The 14490-nt window shown below is 44.5% G+C and overlaps 1 pseudogene; it reads right to left on the bottom strand.

The window, feature by feature from the left end:
- Positions 1 to 752: 752 nt before the first annotated feature.
- Positions 753 to 870, bottom strand: LOC126337141 (5S ribosomal RNA; annotated as a pseudogene).
- Positions 871 to 14490: the final 13620 nt, after the last annotated feature.

Genomic DNA, 14490 nt, shown 5'->3' with positions numbered 1-14490 from the left:
CAAAACTTCCCATAGAGAAAACTTGCTGCTGGTAATTCTTGCACTCATCGTAGGTGACAGGGATGGTAGCGGTTGTCATGCAGGATACACATAACAGAACATTGGCTTCCATCACGTTGGCGGGCGACTTGCCTGGAGCTCGTACTAAGGTAGTCTCAATATCTTGTAGAACCCGATCCTCCAAATCTGGTGTACGCACAGTCTGCTGGCACCCTGCTCCTTTGTCTGTTTGAAAGAACCTATGATCTCAAAAACGTCCAAAAAAGGCTTGAAGTGTTGTGTGATGTGGTTGGTGACTGTAACGGTACTTGTTTTGACATAGCTGTGCTGCCTCTCGACCGCTTCCGTCTGCTTGCCCGCACATAAACATCTTCTAAGTTTGTTCCGATATGAATACCGGACCATTCTTCTGCTTACAGTATGCTGCATCAACCACACAGCCTGCCTGCATCACACAAGGAACACACAGCAAGTGGTTAGAAGAACGGCGTTACAGCAGAAAACCGCTTTGTGTATTAAATAATAAACATTGTAGACTAACTAAACTCCGTCCGAACAGGCCATGAAAGACCAACGGTACCGACCGGCCGCCGGGTCATCCTCAGCCCACAGGCATCACTGGATGCGGATATGGAGGGGCACGTGGTCAGCACACCGCTCTCCCGGCCGTTGTCAGTTTCCGCGGCTGGAGGCGCTACTTCTCAATCAAGTAGCTCCTCAGTTTGCCTCACAGGAGCTGAGTGCATCCCGCTTGCCAACAGCGCTGGACAGACCGGAAGGTCACCCATCCAAGTGCTAGCCCAGTCCGACAGCGCTTAAATTCGGTGATCCGACGGGAACCGGTGTTACCACTGTGGCAAGGCCGTTGGCTTATTGTAGACAATTAAACCGCTATGTGTGTGTTTTCATTCATAAAGTAGCAACATACATTAAACACTCAGGCCCTAAAAATCGAAGACAACATTGAAACTTTGCACAGAATCGGAAAAATTATAGGAAGGGTACCACGGAAGAAATGGAAACAGTCATTGATAATACTAAAAATGGCGGTGATATTCTTAATGAGGTAGCTGAATTTAAAAAAACTCAGACTTCTTCACCGGCCTTAAACCAGTTCCAATGCAATAGATTTAAGATGTACCAGTGTCAAACAAACGCCTCGAAGACTGCCAATATAGCAAATGTCGCTGTAAAGAGGCGGCAGTCTATGCTGCAAGGTAGCCAAATTGTATTAAATTTGTACTGTTTACATCTGTGTATAACCATTTACACAGTGAATTACATCCAAATCAGTGTCAGACCAAACAGTGCAACAGCATAAAATACTACACAACAGTTCCGCTAGCGTAACAACGATGCCAATAAAGCTTTCGGACACCAAAATCGTAAGTGAGCAACTGAACAACCGATATCTAAAAAGTGTATCACACGATTATTGCACCGTAAAAACTGATCGAAAACTCTCTGTCCCGCACACAGTGGCAGCGGAAGTAATCGCTGGACATTGATTTCTGACTACCCATTGCTTCCCTCCATCCCCCCCCCCCTCTCCCAAATAACCCAGTAGCCACTCCAGCAGCAGAACAGCGAACAAAACAGTTCTATGTTTATTTAGATTAAGACCATTCATCTTTAAATAACATTTTTCTATATGCATAAAAGCCTTATAGTGAGCTAAGCTTACTTGAAACGCAGTGTAGTATCTCAAATAAAACACAAAATAAATAAATGTGACTGGTGTCAGAATAATACAAATACTTATTCCGCATATTCACAGTTCAAAACTTAGCCATCATGGCCACGATTAATTATGATTCAGTACTTCAGAGATGCTTCGAGAGCCAAGTTAAATACTGAATATACCTTATTAAAACACTAGTACTTTTGCTGGGTTCTCCACACTTATTTCCTTCACGGGAACAGAAGCCTATAACATTTATGGTCCACGTTGTATAGCAACTGGATTTCTTGCGAAGTATGCTCATAAAATAGCTCCATTTTTTGCAGTAGCTTATGACCACCCGTTCGACAAAAGATCCGCATGTAAACACTGATGAACTGTCTTTAATTATTTTTATCATTTAAACACTGACCTACAGAATTTTCCCTGACAAAGACAACTCAAACTTAACCTATTCATTTATTACCCACAATATACAAGCCCAGCGCAATCTATAGTGCTATAGAGTGACAACATTTCCAATAATTAACACAAAAGAATGGCCCTGAATTGCAAGACATCGTAGCAATAACAAAAGTCCAAAAAATATGAAATTAAAGAAATATGAAAATACCTCCAACTCTGTTAATTGTCTAAACTCATTTAAATCACGAACCCCATTTTTTTTATAAGTCACTTACCTCCCAGAAAATCTTCATAAGACGAACTACAGCAATTAGAGTAAGCAGCAACTACAGGCAACTAAATAAAAAGATTCTAACTACCATAAACTCTAACTACTAGGAAGCATATGGTTAGAAGAAGAAGGATTTTGTTGAAGAGCAAACAATGTATTTAGAAAATTTTACCTCATTCATGTGTCAACTAGTTCTAAAAATTATAATGTTGTTAATAATTCCACTACCCAAACATTACCAACAACATCCATCCTCATTTTCTTTCTTTTCACTTTACAATGCATGTTCCACCAACACAGACTCCACTAAGAAAACATATGTCCATACACTTCTCTATCCACACTTTAACTGCTAGTTTGTCCAACCATAGAATCTCTTGCAGAGGGCGCAGAGCGCTGTCAGCGATATTAACACAGTCCGTAGCGCTGCCAACATACAAACAGGCTACTTACAACTGGGAAGTTACATAAGTCGCAATAAACCACAAGAAAGCATTTAAAGATCCATATCCGTAACATCGATTTGCTGTAGGATTTTGGGAGTTTTACTGTGTTTGAACATAAGGAAATACCTTGAAGAAAATGATCTGTTACCATCACGGATTCGAAAGGATCGTTCTTGTGATACACAACGAAGAAATAATTGCTAGTCACAAGGAATCTGAACTTGAGAGTAAATTTCTAGATTTCCAGAAACCTTTTAACACTGTTTTCACAACCGTCTTCAAATCAAATTGTCTCGTTTGTCAATTAAAGACATGAAGTATGTAAATGAGTCCGTGATGATATTTTTGGCAATTTATTTTACAGGTCAGTGTTGACCACTTTTTTTTCCATTTCACTAGGAGCGGTTTCGGCCTCTGCCATCTTCAGATCATAAAATATTCTGATGTAGTATCAACGTCAAACTAAACATGTAGGTACATAGTAAGTGAGTACTTACTAAAAAATAACATGTAGGCTCATAGTAAGTGAGCACTTACTATGTACCTACATGTTTAGTTTGACGTTGATACTACATCAGAATATTTTATGATCTGAAAATGGTAGTGTCCGAAACCGGTCATAGTGAAATGTAAAAATTTATGTGATCAAGACGGACCTGTAAAATAAAGTGTCTCATTTGTATCGTCTCAGTTGTAGGACTGGATCTCCAATTTCCTTTCAGGAAGGTCACACTTCACAGAAATTGACAGGAAGTCATCGAGCGCAACATAAGTGATACCTGAGGTTCCTCAAGGAAATTTTATAAGCACTTTGCCGTTCTTCATTTATACATACAGTTTAGGAGACAATCTGAGCCCCCTACTTAAACTGTTTCCAGATCATGCTGTTTACCGTCTAGTAAACTCTTCAGAAGGTCACTACGCGTAGTGCGAAAACTGGCAATTGACCCTGACCGATAAAAAGTACGAGGTCGTCCACACGAGTACTTAAAAAATCCATTAAAGTCCGGTTAGACGATAAATGATAGAAATTTAAATATTGTCGATTCAGCTAAGTACTTGGGGATTACAATTACGAACAAGTAATTGGGGGAGGAGAGGACTGGGTGCTGTGTGATGTCCTTAGGTTAGTTAGGTTAAAGTAGTTCAAAGTTCTAGGGGACTGATGACCATAGACGATAAGTCCCATAGTACTCAGAGCCATCTGAACCATTTTTTGAGGAAGATACGGCAGTATCAGGGCGAGGAGGGGTGAGGGGGGAATGTTTGACTTTATCTTGCATTGTTATCAACTCAGGCACGGCGCAACGATCAGCTGCTATGGTACAAAATGCACGCGGAATTAATGTTTCGTGAAGAAGGGGGAAATCGGAATTGCACGAGACCCAGATGGAGCAGGACTATCTTCATCGTCATTAACCGCTAAATGCCTCGTTGATTAATACTGAACACACGTTCATAGAGCAGCTACAAAGCAATTGTACGAACGTTGCGGCTGGCAGCATTTGAAAACATGATGTCATAGTCACGAAGACTGCCGACTTGTGCCAATACGTATGAAGCAGAACTATGGAGCAAAGTGACACGGGTACCGCGGCGGCAACTATTGTTTATATTGGAACCTTGTGGTGTTGTGTTTTTGATTATAAGATACTATGGTTTAAAAACCTGAAGTTCAGAACAGTACTTTCTAAAAAATGATTTCTCATTGTAAGTCTTATAATAAGTCTCTCTCTGTGGCCGACGGGAGGGGGGGAGGGGATGGGGAGGGGGGGGGACTGGTAGAAGGGGGCGCGTTCTGGCACAGAAAAGTTTAGAAATTTTTTAGCACTGGACGTAGACGTTGAACTCATAAACAAGACGGCGGAGAAGAACACGACTAAAGAGAAATAAAAAAAATGCTAATAATCTAGGTTTTCCGGTGTGTTGGCAATAGCGCAAGATATGACAAATGATGATGTATTTATGTATTTGAATGCAGCAGCATTTGTTAAGACTGCTGCTTTTGATGTTACCAGTTAGCAGCGACAGAAGCAACTGTTTGCGAATTCGGTTCCACCCATAGCCTGCGGGAGCTCTTTGACATTATCGAGAGCGGAATAATGGCCCTCCCTTGTGTACTAGCGAGCCGCTGCGGCGCGTGGCAAGGCCGCCGCCCCTGTGTGGCACGTGCGCACGTGCCGAGGTCAAACCGAGGCGCCCGCCAGGGGGTGTGCGTCGTCTTAGCGAGCTGCGCATCAAACAAACAACTGCGCTCCCAGTACTGGTTCTGATACGAATTTTCGCAAGAGACGGTACTGAATCTTAAATAAGAGAGGTAATCATAAAGTCTTCGTTATCACACACAAAAAATAGATGGAAAGAGGGAAACGACGCATTACGAACGAATTCTCCGAATGGGACAGAAATCGGCAGATGTGGTGAGCATATAAACAAACAAATGATTACAATTTCGGAAACACTGGATAATTCGTACAATAGAAAGGGTTTCGCACATTGGACAAGTCACAACGCGTTGGTCCACCTCTGGCCGTTCGATTTTACATTACGCGAAGGAACTTGCCCCCCTTCTTGCAGCGGTGTACCGTAGGACTCTAGCGTTGCGAAAGATTGGATAAGGCACAGGTTATCCCGTTTTCAAGAAGGGACTTCGAACAGACGTGCAGAACTATAGACCTATATCTCTAATGTCGATCAGTTATAGAATTTTCGAACACGTATTATGTTCGAGTATAATGACTTTTCTGGAGACTAGAAATCTACTCTGTAGGAATCAGCATGGGTTTCGAAAAAGGCGATCGTGTGAAACCCAGCTCGCGCTATTCGTCCACGAGACTCAGAGGGCCATAGACACGGGTTCCCAGGTAGATGCCTTATTTCTTGACTTCCGCAAGGCGTTTGATACTGTTCCCCACAGTCGTTTAATGAACAAAGTAAGAGCGTATGGAGTATCAGACTAATTGTGTGATTGGATTGAAGAGTTCCTATATAACAGAACGCAGCATGTCGTTCTTAATGGAGAGAAGTCTTCCGAAGTAAGAGTGATTTAAGGTGTGCCGCAGGGGAGTGTCGTAGGAGCGTTGCTATTCACAATATACACTCCTGGAAATTGAAATAAGAACACCGTGAATTCATTGTCCCAGGTAGGGGAGACTTTATTGACACATTCCTGGGGTCAGATACATCACATGATCACACTGACAGAACCACAGGCACATAGACACAGGCAACAGAGCATGCACAATGTCGGCACTAGTACAATGTATATCCACCTTTCGCAGCAATGCAGGCTGCTATTCTCCCATGGAGACGATCGTAGAGATGCTGGATGTAGTCATGTAGAACGGCTTGCCATGCCATTTCCACCTGGCGCCTCAGTTGGACCAGCGTTCGTGCTGGACGTGCAGACCGCGTGAGACGACGCTCCATCCAGTCCCAAACATGCTCAATGGGGGACAGATCCGGAGATCTTGCTGGCCAGGGTAGTTGACTTACACCTTCTAGAGCACGTTGGGTGGCACGGGATACATGCGGACGTGCATTGTCCTGTTGGAACAGCAAGTTCCCTTGCCGGTCTAGGAATGGTAGAACGATGGGTTCGATGACGGTTTGGATGTACCGTGCACTATTCAGTGTCCCCTCGACGATCACCAGAGGTGTACGGCCAGTGTAGGAGATCGCTCCCCACACCATGATGCCGGGTGTTGGCCCTGTGTGCCTCGGTCGTATGCAGTCCTGATTGTGGCGCTCACCTGCACGGCGTCAAACACGCATACGACCATCATTGGCACCAAGGCAGAAGCGACTCTCATCGCTGAAGACGACACGTCTCCATTCGTCCCTCCATTCACGCCTGTCGCGACACCACTGGAGGCAGGCTGCACGATGTTGGGGCGTGAGCGGAAGACGGCCTAACGGTGTGCTGGACTGTAGCCCAGCTTCATGGAGACGGTTGCGAATGGTCCTCGCTGATACCTCAGGAGCAACAGTGTCCCTAATTTGCTGGGAAGTGGCGGTGCGGTCCCCTACGGCACTGCGTAGGGTCCTACGGTCTTGGCGTGCATCCGTGCGTCGCTGCGGTCCGGTCCCAGGTCGACGGGCACGTGCACCTTCCGCCGACCACTGGCGACAACATCGATGTACTGTGGAGACCTCACGCCCCACGTGTTGAGCAATTCGGCGGTACGTCCACCGGGCGTCCCGCATGCCCACTATACGCCCTCGCTCAAAGTCCGTCAGCTGCACATACGGTTCACGTCCACGCTGTCGCGGCATGCTACCAGTGTTAAAGACTGCGATGGAGCTCCGTATGCCACGGCAAACTGGCTGACACTGACGGCGGCGGTGCACAAATGCTGCGCAGCTAGCGCCATTCGACGGCCAACACCGCGGTTCCTGGTGTGTCCGCTGTGCCGTGCGTGTGATCATTGCTTGTACAGCCCTCTCGCAGTGTCCGGAGCAAGTATGGTGGGTCTGACACACCGGTGTCAATGTGTTCTTTTTTCCATTTCCAGGAGTGTATATAAATGACCTTGTGGATGACATCGGAAGTTCACTGAGGCTTTTTACGGATGATGCTGTGGTATATCGAGAGGTTGTAACAATGGGAAATTGTACTGAGATGCAGGAGGATCTGCAGCTAATTGACGCCTGGTGCAGGGAATGGCAACTGAATCTCAATGTAGACAAGTGTAATGTGCTGCGAATACATAGAAAGAAAGATCCATTATCATTTAGCTACAATATAGCAGATCAGCAATTGGAAGCAATTAATTCCATAATTATCTGGGAGTAGGCATTAGGAGTGATTTAAAATGGAATGACCATATAAAATTAATCGTTGGTAAAGCAGATGCCAGACTGAGATTCATTGGAAGAATCCTAAGGAAATGCAATCCGAAAACAAAGGAAGTAGGTCACAGTACACTTGTTCGCCCACTGCTTGAATACTACTCACCGGTGTGGGATCCGTACCGGATAGGATTGTTAGAAGAGATAGAGAAGATCCAACGGAGAGCAGTGTACTTCGTTACAGGATCATTTAGTAATCGCGAAAGCGTTACGGAGATGATAAATAGACTCCATTGGAAGACTCTGCAAGAGAGACGCTCAGTAGCTCGATACAGAGAGACAATCAGTAGCTCGGTGGAACGGATTTTTGTTGAAGTTTCGAGAACATACCTTCACCGAGGAGTCAAGCTTACTGCTCCCTCCTACGTTTATCTTGCGAAGAGACCATGAGGATAAAATCAGAGATATTAGAGTCCACACAGAGGCATATCGACAGTCGTTCTTTCCACGAACAATACGAGACTGGAATAAAAGGGAGAACCAATAGAGGCACTCAAAGTACCCTCCGCCACACACCGTCAGGTAGCTTGTTCATTTAGATGGTGTGGTTAACAAACAAAATGTACGCTTTTGGGCCACTGAAAACCCACAAGTGCTTAATGTACGACAACATTATACTCCGAGGATTACAGGGTGGGCAGCAATTTCCAGTCACGGAGTTATTGGACCCTTTTTCTTTGAAGAAACTGTGAACAGTGAGCGTTATTTGAGCATGCTTCGCAATAGCTTCATTCCACAGCTTCTTGCTACTGCGTTGCCCTTCAACACGCAGTGGTTCATGAAAGATGGAGCAATGCCATATACTGCAAACACTGTGTTGGAGTTTTTACACGAGCATTTCGATATGCGGATCATTTCACTCAGATTTCCAGGTCGCTTCGATGACGGACTAATTTGATCCCCCAATAGTCCAGACCTCAATCCATGTGACTTTTTTTTCCGAAACGTCCACGTGATTTAATGGAGCTCAGAAGACTTACTCTTCAAGCTTGCAGTGAAATTGGGGAAGACATGTGCCGTTGGGTAATCGCTAACTTCAGTGTTCGTTTGAAAGAAGTCAGGAAACGAAATGGTGGACATATTGAGCATGTGCTGAGTTAGAACAAATCTCCATGAACAGCTCTTCATTGTAGTATATGTTCCTTTCAGATTATATTGTTAATAAAGTTTATATTCAAAAACAAAATGGTAACACATTTCGTGCGCCACCCTGTAGATATATCGATGAGAGGAGGGATCATCTAATCTATAACAGAAACAACTGTAAGTCATATTTATTACCGTAAAGTAAAACACGTAAGTTACGCACCACTGTAAACAATTTAACATTGCATACTTGGCCAAGGGGTTCTAATGGTGAACTGTAACCTTGGAATTGGTTGGGTGTGTACGATAAATGCAAAGATAGGAGGACAGTAGACGAATACGACCAGTGACTTTAAGCATGGTTAGTAAATTACCTGAAGAATGCGGAAAAGTAGAATCGAACGCCCGTGAGATCGCCACAGCGCATGTTGAAACCAAACCAGCTGGCTGCGAAGTACTACGAAATACACTGAAGTGACACAAATGACGCAATAGCGACACGCACGAGTATAGATGGCGGTGGTATCGCGTAACAAGGTATAAAAGGGCGGCGCGTTGGCGGAGCTGTTATTTGTTCTCAGGTGATTCATGGGAAACGTTTTCCACACGACGAAATTTGGCAGATTTTGAACGCGGAATGGTAGTTGGAGCTAGACGAATGGGACATTCCGTCTCGGAAATCATTAGGAAATTCAATATTCCTAGATACACAGTGTCAAGAATGTGCCTAGAATTCTAAATTCCAGGCATTATCTCTCACCATGGTCAACACAGTGGCCGACGGCCTTCACCTAACGCTGGGGAGCAGCGTCGTCTGCGTAGAGTGGTCAGTGCTATCAGACAAGCAGCGCCGTGAGAAATAAAAAAGGTTCAAATGGCTCTGAGCACTATGGGACTCAACATCTGAGGTCATAAGTCCCCTAGAACTTAGAACTACTTAAACCCAGCTATCCTAAGGACATCACACACACCCATGCCCGAGGCAGGATTCGAACCTGCGACCGTAGCAGCCCCGCGGTTCCTCTCTGCAGCGCCAGAACCGCACGGCCATCGCGGCCGGCCGTGTGAAATAACCGCAGAAATCAGAGAGGAACGTACGTCGAACGTATTAGTTAGGAGATTGTGGGGGAATTTGGCGTTAATGGGCTAGAGCGGCAGACGACAGATACGGGTGCCTTTGCTAACAGCACGACATCGCCGGCAGCGGCTTTGCTGGGCTCGTGACCGTATCGGTTGGACCTTAGACGACTGCAAAACCGTGGGCTGGTCAGATGAGTCCCGATTTCAGTAGATGTTGGTAGGGTTCGAGTGTGCCACAGGCCCGACAAAGCCTTGGACCCATGTTGTTAACAAGGCATTGTACAAGCTGGTGGTGGCTCCATAATGGTGTGAGCTGTGATTACGTGGAACGAACTGGGCCCATCTGAACCGTTAATTGACTGGAAATTGTTATGTTCGGCTATTTGCTGACCTTCAGCAGTCATTCACGGGCATCAAGTTCCCAAACAACATTGCAGTTTTTATGGATGACAGTGCACCATCTCACCAGGCCACAATTGTTCGCGATTCCAGAATAGGGACTCGCCGGCCAATAGTGGCAAAGACTGCGAGTGCCATCCAGCAAAATTCAACTAATGATGTTAAACAATCTGATACTCTCGCAAATTTTTGATATTTTCAACCAAGAGTGTTCTACGATGTTGCAGTGGTGCGTTATTCCGAATTAAGATCTAAGACTCATTCGCTGCAGCGCAGCGACGACCACAGACGTCTAGATTTAGGTGAAATGTATTCGCAGTTGCGAATATGGACTACCGTCAGCTGTATAATCGAATGACGACAGTGAAAGTTAGTGCCAGACCGGGAATCGAACCCGGTTTTCTCTCTTAACGCGAGCGGTTGCTTTGCCATTTTTCTACCCGAGCACGAATCACGGCAAGACGTAAAATTACGTCGTCAACCTTGTGTCAACATCCTGTACTCGTGCATCCATTATGTATATTCCCGAACAGGGGAAACGTTTCACTTAAAAAGTCGCTTGCCCGGCGTCGGCGGGCAAATGCGATATTACAGTGCGTGTGTTATTCCGAATTACTATGTAAAGTTCCTTTGGACAAGCATGTATGTCCGAAGGAACAGCTTCAATTAAAATGTTTCCCCTGTACGGGAGTACACATAATGGATGTACGAGCACAGGATGACGGCACATGGTCGACGACAAGTGGAAGTTTGGGTCCGGCCGTAATTCGTCCTCGGGTAGGCAAATGGTAAGGCGACCGCTTCCGATAAGCGGGAAATACGTGTTCGAGTCCCGGGTCGGCACAAATTATCATTGTCGTCATTCCATTATACACCTTGTGGTAGTTCATATTCGCAACTGCGAATATATTTCATGTAATAGTGTTCTAAGTTGGAGAAGGAAGGCAGGAAACGTCTCCTGTTATATGGCACTATTTTCATAGGACCTATGAGATGCCTGACACGTAGTCACTGTCGGGAAGTTGCATGCTTAACGAAAAAATAACAGTAAGAAGCAATCAGAACGCTGCATTCTGAAAGTGCAAGCCGAACATTATTTCGGGGCGCCGTAACGAAAATTAACACGGCCTTGTGGGAAATGATATCTGGCTCCAGCCAATAAAAATATTTATTTATTTTTATAGACAAAATGCGCCCATCCCAAATCCAGTCTGGAGAGAGTGGAGTGAGAGGGAACGAAATGCTTGTCCGTTTTACCTGAGGCTGCTGTTTGACCTTGCACACAGAACAATTTTATGATTAATGATAATTAATTGAAACCCTCAGCTGCCGACAGGTGTTGCTGATATACCTCGATGGGGACAGCTGAAGGTGTGTGCCTCGACCGGGACTCGAACCCGGGATCTCCTACTTACATGGCAGACGCTCTATCCATCTAAGCCACCGAGGACACTGATGAATAGCGCGACTGCCGGGACTTATCGCTTGCACGCTTCCCGTGATATTCAAATGCTCGTAAAAGGATTCTTATCTTTCGCTAGTTAGCCTATAGACTTCCAACTGAACAGTCTCTTCGCTGCATTAAGAATGAGAAATCAGCAGCTTGCAATGAAAGAAACAGTGATTCGAGGTACTGAATCTCGATTGCAGTCATTATTACACTTGTGCATAATTTCGTAGAGATTTTCCTTACTTTAACGAAGGCAACAGATACACATGACAGAGACTTAAATAATCAATATATTCTCCTTCGCTGTTTACAACAGTCTCCCAACGATGGCGTAGCTCTCCGATTCCACGTCTGCGGAAATCAATTGGTTTTGAGGCGAAGCACTCGTCGAGTCATTTTCGGAGCACATTTTCATCCGGAAAGGAATTCCTTGAAGGTTTTTCTACAGAGAACGGGAAAGGTGAAAATTTGAGGGCGTAAGATCAGAATAATCAGGTGGATTTGGAATGACTTCCCAATCCAAGCCCTGTACAGTTTTCTTGTCAGTCTAGCACAATGCACGCGGACGTTATCGTGGAGTTGCATCACTTCACGCAATCTTCATGGTTGTTGTTCTTGGACTGCGTCTGTAAGACGTCTCACTTATTGACAATAAATGTCAGCAGTGATGGTTACACCTCAAGAACGCAATTCGTAGTACACCACACCGTCGCTGTTCCACCAGATGAACAACATGATCTTTTATAGATCCCAGCAGTCCTTTGTACGGGGAGTTGCTGCTTTTTTTGGGCGCAAGTCTTCCTTTCTTTTCCTCATATTTGCACAAAGACACCATTTCTCGTCACCACTAACGATACAGGACCGGAATGTTCTATGTTGATCACGAGTAAATTTATGCCGAGCAAGCAGAGATGCACATATAGCGACGAACATTTCCCACTGCATAAAAATGTCGCACGACGGGTGGAACGATCATAGTCATCTCATTTCTCGAGTGTCCGTTCTCGACTACACTGATGTGGGTCATAGTAGATTAATGCGTTTAAACGATCTCCATAAAACCCCGAAGATCTTCCTGAACGTGGAAAGCCACAAAAGTCGAAACGATCCTCTTTAAAACGAGTAAACCATTTTCTTACCGTGCTCCGTCCAATGGCATTATCCCCATACACGGACCAAATGTTTCTACCTGCCTCCGCTACTGTCACCTCTCTCTTGATTTCAAGCAGAAGAATACGTCGGAAGTGTTCCCGTTTCTGCACTTGGCACTCCATTTTGTAGCGTCCGCAGGTCCGCTTTCTAAAGCTCCCAGATGAAAAAATAACAATATGTGAACTCGGATGGCAACAGTGAACTACAAATAAAAGTTGACAATCGATAAATAAACCCAAAGAAACAGGAATACCAACATCTAAAACAAAAGCTCTACTACCTTATGCACCAACCTAACACATACACCGTCAGTAATTGACTATTCGATGAAGAGAAATGAGAATTGATGATAAAATATTCTGAAGTGTGTGTGTCTGTGTGTGTGTGTGTGTGGGGGGGGGGGGGGGGGGGCGGCGGGACACTACCCAAATATCGTGCGTTTATGAGGCCGTCAAGACGAAGTGTTGCGGGAAGTTGTCTAAGGGTGTTATGAAACGTCCCCTTAGAAAAATTATGAATTACTGTTGTGGTAAACTTCTACGTTATTTGATACAAAGACAGCTGAGAAAACTGAACGTACTCAGAGACTTCTCTCTTTACTTATTCTGATCATCACTAAACTGACACACAATATTTTTTTTAGCACAACGCAATCTAACTTTCAAAAATCCCTACAAAAGTATGGCCCTGACTAACAATAACCTATACCTTTCATGAATCACCTACCTCACAAAAACCTTCATTACTCGAACTACAACAATACAGCGAGCGCAAAAACTGCCAGCTACATAAAAGATTCTAACTACTGAAGGCACTAACTACTGATAGGCACAGTTAGCAAATGAAAGATTTTGTTAGAGAACAAACAATGTATTTACGTTAATAGTGTTAACAAATAAATAAACATAATTTTGCGACATCCAATTAAACAAATTTCCGCTCAAAACTCTGGCATCTCTCTCTCCACATCCACCACTGCTGGCGGCTCATCTCCAACTGCTCAATACTACGCGCTGTTCTCATCCAACTGCCCAACACTACACAAGCGAATATTCCAACAATGCCAACCGGCCACAGACTGTACACAGCACAGTCAGTGATTTTCATACAGAGCACTACGTGGCGTTACCAACATAAAAACCTAAACAGCCTACTTACAGTGTGTTTCTGTTCGATAACAGCGCCTGAGCTCGTTTCGCACAGGGCGTAGGCACACATGCTACTTCTTTGAGCTATGAAATTTTACACCCTCTGTGTTCTCCTGACACGGTATCCAGAAACCAAGAAACCATTATACGACGGCTTTTCTAGAATGTCTATGCGGTGATTGTCGGGGAAGAAGTTTTCCTGGACAGCCAATAGGCAGATTAATAGCACGGAGGTATCCGCCACGTCATCCATCGTTGCGAAAAATATGTCACCTTCAAGGGTGGATTTCTAGAGATATACTGTCACTGTTTCCTCAGCTTGAATTTTTCGACGTGATAACTAGAGCTTTATGAGTATTTCTCGCAGTGTAGATAACATCAAGACTCTTACATGTATCTACATTTGTGGTGATCCTCTCGCATGAAGTGCAAAACATTTATTGCACTGGCGCTTTTAGAACTTCTGTAGCGTTTTTTTTTTTTTTTTTTTTTTTATTTTTGCCTTCTCAAGTGAGAAATAG

The sequence above is a fragment of the Schistocerca gregaria genome, chromosome 2 (assembly GCF_023897955.1).
Source record: "Schistocerca gregaria isolate iqSchGreg1 chromosome 2, iqSchGreg1.2, whole genome shotgun sequence".
NCBI lineage: Eukaryota > Metazoa > Arthropoda > Insecta > Orthoptera > Acrididae > Schistocerca > Schistocerca gregaria.
The sequence above is the reverse complement of the archived record's forward strand: the minus strand, read 5'-3'. Positions and strand labels throughout refer to the sequence as shown.